Below are 7161 nucleotides of genomic sequence, written 5' to 3'. Positions count from 1 at the left end.
GGCTCTGCGCTGATAGCAGAGAGCCAAATGTGGGGCCTGAACTCACAAACCACAAGATCATGACCTGAACCAAAGTCTGATGCCCAACTGAACCATCCAGGTGTCCCAGGGAACCAGCATTTTTTAAATGACCAATGTATGAGTAAGAGATCTGTTCAAAAAGCAAAATAGAACAATGAATTTGATATGGTTTCATATTCCATGTTGCACATAACTTTTATGAAAACTACCACTTGCCAAATTTCAACATAGTATCAAAGAAGAATATACACAATTATCTCCAAATTCTATTAAAATACTGTTTTCCTGCTACATATTTGTGTGAGTTCAGTTTTTCTTAATATCGCTCAACCAAAATGACTTACCAAAATACAGAAGCAGATATCAGAATCCAGTTGTCTTTTTTAAATTTTTATTTAATTTTTTTTTTTTTTTGCTTTTTTAAAATTTACATTCAAGTTAGTTAGCATATAGTGCAACAATGATTTCAGGAGTGGATCCCTTAGTGCCCCTTACCCATTTAGCCCATCCCCTCTGCCACAACCCCTCCAGTAACCCTCGGTTTGTTCTCCATATTTAAGAGTCTCTTATATTTTCCCCCTCCTTGTTTTTATATTATTTTTGCTTCCCTTCTCTTGTGTTCATCTGTTCTGTGTCTTAAAGTCCTCATATGAGTGACGTCATATGGTATTTGTCTTTCTCTGACTAATTTCACTTAGCATAATACCCTCTAGTTCCATCCACATAGTTGAAAATGGCAAGATTTCATTCTTTTTGATTGCCGAGTAATACTCCATCATACACACACACACACACACACACACACACACACACACACATCTTCTTTATCCATTCATCCATTGATGGACATTTGGGCTCTTTCCATACTTTGGCTATTGTTGATAGTGTTACTACAAACATTGGGGTGCATGTGTCCCTTCAAAATATCCAGCTGTCTTTTATTAAGCTAAATATTAAAGAATGTGCAAAAGAAAAAAAACAATGCCACTCTTCACTTTTTGTCTTGTTAATCTAACTAAATCATATATACTTTTCATAAAAATATATTATTTATGTTAATATGAGGTATATCTATTAGTTATTTTTAAAGAAAATATAAGTATTTTTAAAATTTCTCAGTTTTAATTTCTAGTATGGTAAATATTGATAGATATTTCTCCTATTAACAAAAACAGGTCGATAATGTTCTTATTACTTTTTAAGAGCATAAGAGTCCTAAGACCACCAAGTCTGGGTGCTCTGGGCTTACAGGAGGCCTTGACAAGCTTGGAGACAGTCAAAGCTGAAAATCACTACTCTCTCCACCTGAAACTGAAGTATTGGCTCCTCCTAAGATCCAGAAGGAAGAAAAACACTGGGCACACTCAAAAGAGAAAATATGGAATTCCTATACATACACATTGACTCATTCAACCCACTTCTCGGCACCCACCATGACAATCCATACAAAAGCTGTAAGAATTTATAAATAGACACACTTATAGCATTTTGCAATGCAACCTGAGAAAAATCTGAAGGTCTGTCAGGAGTGGAGTGTTAATTAAATTACAGGGCATTACACTACAGAATAGTATGCAGCATTAAAAAGATTGGATGAAATTTTTATGTGTCCAAACCTGGAATGTTGTCCATGATGTAGTATTAAATGACAATGCAAGTTTCAAAATAATGTGTGAAGCATAGCGCTTTTTAAAAGCAGGGAAACAGCTCTCTGTGTATTTACATGGATTTGGTCTTAGAGAAAGGTATGAAAGGGTACACACCAATCTGTTAACATTGGTTTATAGCTCCACAGAGGAGGGGGGTGGACATGAGATGAATTATAGTATTACTTTTCCTGTATACTTACTCTTTTCGAAACTTGTAACAATTTCGAATTCCCTGTTTATTCAGCTGTATCCCCTTCTACATTCAATGGCCCTTGCTTGTTCTTCTTTACAGTTCAACACATAGTAGACATTGAGAAATGCAAGTGAAGCGACCTTTGTATCACTCTCATCCTTCTGAGGAAAGGAGGAAAGGAAGAGTTGTAAGGAGAGAAGAAACAACATTCCGACTGTGGCACATAATTCAGAGCATAAATGTGGTAATCATAACGTACAGTTTTCTCCCAAATTCAATAAAAGTTGATTGCAGCATCAATGTTCCAGAAACAATTAGAGATTTGTGCTGGTGACTAAGATTTTCCTCACTTTGGAGCAGCCAGTTCCAGCTTCCAACAACTATAGATACGTCTTTTATGCCTGCTACTTTCCACTCTCCCTTCTGTTGCCCACCTCGTCAGCCTCATTCAATACAACCACCCACAGCAACCCCAACAACTAAACTCTTTTCAGCTCTCAGCACATGCCCTGGATTTTCATATTTGTATTCCCTGTGTTTGAAACTCTCCTCTCTTCCCTTCCCCACATCACACATGCCTAATTCAGGTCACAGAATTTCTTTTTCACAGAAAAGAAAATCACCTTCTATGGAAAGCCCTCCTCATCGGAATGAATTGTGTGTCCCTGCTCCACACTCTTCAAACACTCCTCTCTGACCTTCCTCCAGAGGATGATTTACTATACACCCTATTATAATTTTTAGCTAGTTGTTCATCTACTCAACTTTAGCTTCCTGAGGGCTAGAACCAAGTCTATATTGTTCTCTACTGTCACCCTAGCATCAACTTACAGGGCTCATTGTCGTAATAATAACATTTATTGAGGACATACCTTGTGTCAGGCTCCACCCTAAAGACTTCATCTACATTATCTCATTTAACCTCCTATTGACCCTTAGGCCTATACTACTCTGCTTCCTTGTAGACACTCCATGTTGTTGGATATCATCTGGTGCTCTGGTTTCTCTTCTTCCTCTGAAATATCCTGACCCCATAAAAACAGTCTTTTACCATGTTTATGAGACATTTACTTGAGCTTAGCTATTACTTAGCTTAATTTATTTACCTTACTAGATCCATGGGATCCAATTCCTCATGCTAACATACTAAATCTAGAAAAAAATGTGTATGAAAACATAACCCCAAGTGATATGCACTTTTATGGGGCACACAAACAGAAATAATGCCTTGACCCAAATAGTGGAAATTTGAGCATCCCAGCTGTACTAGGAGGAAGACATTTTTAGAAAGAAAATTTTACCTCTTGTTTTGTAGGTCATGTCTTTGGGGGACCATCTACTCTGCCTATTTGGAAAGACAGCTCTTGGTTTGGAGCACTTTTGTGGGTGTTCAGCCCTGATCCAGGACTAACAGTTACCCCTGAATGTGTACATATCTTCTAACCATAGCAAATAAAAAAGCAACTGTATTCCTCCATTCATGCTTTGATTGCATTGATTTCCAATGAGTAGTTTATCTAAAAAACAAACAGTGGAATACTGTGTCTGAACTGTCCTAATTACACATAAACTACAGAAAGTTTTGGACTCTACTAGAAAGTACTAAACCACCCACACTCCAGTGAGATAAGATTGAATGTGAACTGACTCCCCAGGTTCAGAGAGTAAAGTATTCTTTACCTTGACACTCAATCTCTCAGGGCTATCCTTGATGTCAGACCTCAAAAAAAAAAAAAAAAAAAAAAAGTCAAGAGCCACGCAGGCATATGTGACAAAGTTTTATGGTATTGGCCCTTAACTTGGCAGGAATGGCAGTGATCCCTCCTGGCTTGAGATGCTTGGCCTCCTTCCTGAGTAGCCAAGGCTAGTGAGCCAACAAAGTATTTGGGGAGTAGGGATAGACAATTGCAAACATGTGACTAAAAAACCTTCCTTTGACAGCCTAATAGGAGGGGAACTTCAAAATACACGTCTGGAGGTCTTGTGTGCTAAGGAGCTAGAATCAGAAGAGTGGCTAAATGGAGGTGGGAAAAGAAATAGAGTATAGTATACAGTATAGAGTATGGAATAGCTAAGGTCAACCTGGTTCAGTGTAGGATGGACAAACTCGATGCCTCCACTCTGCCATCTAGTGGTAAGAAGTACCTCTAGCTGTATTCAGCTCCTGCTCAAGGCTCCGTTTCTATGCATTTCACAAAGGGCTTTTCCACTCAATACCCCATTTACTTCTTACAGGAAAGCTGTGAGCAAGACAATTTTCTCTGCTTTACTGATAAGGAAACTGAGACCCAGATAAACCGAATGGCTACAAAAAGAGAGAGCTGGTACATATTCCATATTCTGTAAGGTAGTATATACATAGTGTATTGGAAAATTTGGGGTGGTAACTGACTCTCTAACCAAACCCCAGGATAGATGAAGTAAAATATAGAAAAATCTTCACATAGTAACTGAAGAATGTACCCCTCACAGAGAAAACAAACCTGCCAGAAAATTGAAAACTAGTGAATCAAAGATATAAAAATAAATGCCTCTTCAAAATCATGCAAATGAACAGGAAAAGACTGGAAAAATGGTGAAGACATCACCTCGGTGACATTATGACGGCCTAAAGAAAAGACAAATATAAGAATGTAAAAGTTGGGGATAACCTTAGATAACAGCTAACTCAACTCTTTTACTTTATAGTTGAAGAAAGGGAAGACAAGAAATTCAAGTTATTGTGAGAACCAAAAATCTATCTCCTCTTCTTTGAGATTTTTAACAAAAGAAATCACTTACTTGTATTTAAACATTTCCGGAAGGAGGGACAGATGGTGAGAAAGGAGAAAGACGAAAGGGTGTGAGAGAGAAAGAAACTAAAACTAATTTCCCTCAATTTGCACTCTAGGTCACGGTTATGAAAATAACAGTACCATAATCAGAGTGAACTGGAACACCTTTGAAAAAGATAGAATTTCAGTTTTAAGAGGTCAAGCCTCATTCTTTTAACACTCACACTTTGGAATGCATATAACCATATTTATTACAATGTAATTACAATGGGAAAAACCTGGAAACATCCATTTGCCCAACAATAAGGAGTTAGTTACATGAATTATGGCATATATCTATTCAATAAAGCTATGTAATCATTTAAATTATACTTTGTAAAAATATTTAAAGAGGAAATTATTCACAATAAAACACCAATGGAAAGATAAAAGTAAACTGCATATAATTCTAATTTTGTATTTTAAAAGTAGATATGATGAAAATAAGCCAAAATATTAGAAGTTATTACCTCTGAAATGAGATATTTTAAGTGCTTTTAATTTTCATCTTTATACTTATCTGTATTTTCTAGATTTTTCTGAAATGTACATTTATAAATTCTATTTATAATCCTACAGAGAATAAATTTAAGTTTAAACTACTGTATGACAATATCCACTTTTGTCAAAACATGTAGAAATGATGGTTATTCTTATGCTCTGTTAAGAAAACAGTACATTTTAGGGTGCAGTTTGACAGTATGGCCCAAAATTTAACAAGCAGTTTCCTGGGATATTATCCTAAGACAATTTGAAAGACATGTGTTAGAGTTGAAAACATTTTCATCTTAGAAAGTAATAGGATACATAGACCACATGTTTCTTAACAATCCCAACAGTCTGGACAGCAAACCCTCATCAAACATCTTAACATTTTTTAGCAATCATAAAGCATTGAAGCAAGTTGGATAAAGTAAGATTATAAATAGCCTATGTGAATTCTAGTCAGATTTTGTACAAAACAAATTTGCATCAAACATTGTAAAATATTTTTGGTTTACATAGCTTTTTGGATTTAAGAAATATAGACTGGAGAATGTGGCCTCAATAGTAAGATGTGTCCATCACTACATTTTTTATTACATCACTAAATGTATATTACTAATGGATTAGTTAAAAGGACACTATGGAGAGGCACCTAAGTGGCTTGGTTGGTTAAGCTTAATTTCGGCTCAGGTCATGATCTCACGGTTCATGAATTCAAGCCCCACATCAGGCTTCACGCTGACAACATGGAGCCTGCTTGGGATTCTCTCTGTGTCCCTCTTTCCCTCTCTCTCTCTCTTTCTCTCTCTCAAAATAAATAAATAAACTTTTTTAAAAAAAGGAAACTATGGAATAACATTTGTCTACTGAAAGGATGATATCAATCAGTAGTCATTGGAAGAGAAAGACCTTCACAATATATTTTTGAGTAAAAAGTTGGTTGCAGAAACGGATTTTGCTTTATCGGGATTTATTAGGATTTTTGCCTCTAGGATGATGGAGTAGACATTCTTTCCCTTATTTCTCCTACTAAGTAAAACTAAAAACCCTGTACATTATAAATAAAACAAACACAAAAAGACTCTGGAAAAGGGGAAGAAGTCAGGCAACCTGAGGATATCAGGACCCAGAAATGACAGAGTGGTGAGGTCCCTGAATTTTCTTTTTGCCTCATCTCAGATTTGGAGCAGAAAAAGCCAGCAATCCAACGTTAATGGCTGCACACCAAAAATACCCTCAACAAATATCTACTGTCTCTAGCCAAAGAACCAGGAAAGGGGGAGCCAATCAAGAATAAAACTTTTAGACAAACACTGCTGTCCTCCAGCCAAACAAAAAAGAAAACCTCTGATCTCACCACTACTCATGCCAGTAAAAGTGGAATGGGACTGTAGACTTCTAACTTCATGAGGCTGTAATGAAGCTCTCCAATACCCCACCACGTGTTAGAGAAGGCAAAGTAAGGAGCTGGGACCTTTCCCCTTGCTGGCTGATAATGAGGCCCACCCACTGCAATGACAGTAGATATCATGTGGGGAACCTATCTCCACCTTCCCCCAGCAGTAGTGAGTCATCCCTTACCTCTAGGAGGCCTAGAAGAGATTCAGGACTTTCACAGTCACTCACTCAGCAGTAAGAAGGCTACCCCTACCAAGGAGTCAGTGGAGACCACAGAGGAGCCAGAATTTCCACCCCTACCCAGCATTAAGGAATGGTAGCACCACTGTTGGGTATCAGCATAGACCCAGTGGGGAACTTGAGCTTCTATCTCCACCCAGCATGAGTTGGTAATGAGGTGGAGTCACCCTTCCCCAGCTGAAGCAGTATCCAAAAAGTCAGTTAAAACAGAAACTTTAAATAAGACACAGCATACAGAACATAATACTCAAAATATAATATGAAAATGACCAGGTTTCTCAGTAAAAAATTACTCATCATACGAAGAACGAAGAAAATCTCAAACTAAATGAAAAAAACAATAAATTGATGCCAAGACCGA

Source organism: Prionailurus bengalensis, chromosome B1 (assembly GCF_016509475.1).
Source record: "Prionailurus bengalensis isolate Pbe53 chromosome B1, Fcat_Pben_1.1_paternal_pri, whole genome shotgun sequence".
Lineage (NCBI taxonomy): Eukaryota > Metazoa > Chordata > Mammalia > Carnivora > Felidae > Prionailurus > Prionailurus bengalensis.
This window is presented reverse-complemented; position numbering follows the sequence as displayed.